Source organism: Staurois parvus, unplaced genomic scaffold (assembly GCF_062004578.1).
Source record: "Staurois parvus isolate SC_StPar_1 unplaced genomic scaffold, SC_StPar_1.0 ptg000199l, whole genome shotgun sequence".
Lineage (NCBI taxonomy): Eukaryota > Metazoa > Chordata > Amphibia > Anura > Ranidae > Staurois > Staurois parvus.
This window is the reverse complement of record NW_028317995.1, coordinates 221016-223109: the sequence shown is the minus strand read 5'-3', so window position 1 is coordinate 223109 and position 2094 is coordinate 221016.

Sequence of the window (2094 nt, the reverse complement as noted above, 5' to 3'; positions counted from 1 at the left end):
CGTCTTTTTGGGGATGTCTCTACCAGCTTTGCACATCTAGTGACATTTTTGCCCATTCTTCTTAAAATAGCTCAAGCTCTGTCAGATTGGATAGAGCGGGTCTGTGAACAGCAATTTTCAAGTCTTGCCACAGAATCTCAGTTGAATTTAGGTCTGGACTTTGACTGGGCCATTCTAACACATGAATATGCTTTGATCTAAACCATTCCATTGAAGCTCTGGCTGTATGTTTAGAGGCGTTGTCCTTTGGAAGGTGAACCTCCGCCCCAGTCTAAAGTCTTTTGCAGACTCTTAACAGGTTTTCTTCTAACATTGCCCTGTATTTGGCTCCATTAATCTTCCCATCAACTCTGACCAGCTTCCCTGTCCCTGCTGAAGAAAAGCATCCCCACAACCTGATGCTGCTGCCGCCACCATGTTTCACGGTGGGGATGGTGTGTTTAGGGTGATGTGCAGTGTTAGTTTTCCACCACACATAGTGTTTTGCTTTTAGGCCAAAAAGTTCAATTTTGATCTCATCTGATCAGAGCACATTCTTCCACGTTTGCTGTGTCCCCCACATGGCTTCTTGCAAACTGCAAATGGAACTTTCAACAATGGCTTTCTTCTTGCCTCTCTTCCATAAAGGCCAGATTTGTGAAGTGCATGACTAGTAGTTGTCCTGTGGACAGATTCTCCCCCGAGCTGTGGATATCTGCAGCTCCTCCAGCGTTACCGTGGGCCTCTTGGCTGCTTCTCTGATTAATGCTCTCCTTGCTTGGCCTGTCAGTTTAGGTGAATGACCATGCCTTGGTAGGTTTGCAGTTGTACCATACTCTTTCCCTTTTCGGATGATAGATTGAACAGTGCTCCGTGAGATGTTCAAAGCTTAAGATATTTTTTTTTATAACCTAACCCCGCTTTAAACTGCTCCACAACTTTATCCCTGACCTGGCCGGTGTGTTCCTTGGGCTTCATGATACCGTTTGTTCAGTAATGTTCTCTAACAAACAACTGAGGGCTTCACAGATCAGCTGTATTTATACTGAGATTAAACTACACACAGGTGGACTCAATTTACTAATTAGGCGACTTCTGAAGGCAATTAGTTCCACTAGATTTTAGTCAGGGGTGTCAGAGTAAAGAGGGCTGAAAACAAATGCACTCCACACTTTTCAGATATTTGTAAAAAATTTAGAAAACCATTCATCATTTTCTTTCCACTTTACAACTATGTGCCACTTTGGGTTGGTCTATCACATAAAATCCCAATAAAACACATTTACGGTACATTTTTGGTTGTAACATGACAAAATGTGGAACATTTCAAGGGATATGAATACTTTTTCAAGGCACTGTATGTGACTTGTAACAGAGTTTGAGTATGGTTGTATATGTTGCTTGTAACAGTACTTGTTATTTAAAACAGAACTTCAACCAAAAGGGAAAGTTTGGATTTTCTGCCTCCTCCACTTTTTGACAATATTTTTGGAAGGGTGTACCTAGCTTTGACAGGCAATCTGAATGTAAGTTCACCCTTTGCCCACAGCATTCTGGGACACATCACAGGTCCCAAAAGACCGCAAGACCATTCAAAAAGCACAGGGCGGCTTATGCATGCACAATGGGAAGGTAGTTGTGAAGCTGCAAGGAATCACAGTCAGCTTTCTTTAGTTAACATGTTGGCATCGGGGACCCGAAGACTGATGAAGAACCAGTCTAGGCGAGGACAGCACAGGATCCCTGGACAAGTAACTGTCCTTTTATTAAAAGTCAGCAGGCACAGTAGTTGTAGCTGCTGACTTTTAATTATCTGGGGGGGGGCAACTGAATGTTTTACTGGCAGGCAAAGCCTGAGTGAGGATAGATCAAAGTGCCTTGAGGAAGCATGCACTTTGCATGAGGAACGTTTGTCACCCTGATCTATTTAATTGTTTTTAGCCTTTGGAATTTCTGAATATAAAAGAACAGGGATGTGACGTGTCCTGGACTTTGTTTTTGTGAAGTGTTGTAACTGACGTTATTACACCATTGTGCGTGGCTGTCTTTACGTTTTAATACATAAGGAAAGCAACAGGAAACCATGCATGTAGAATAACAGAGGCCAGAATAACA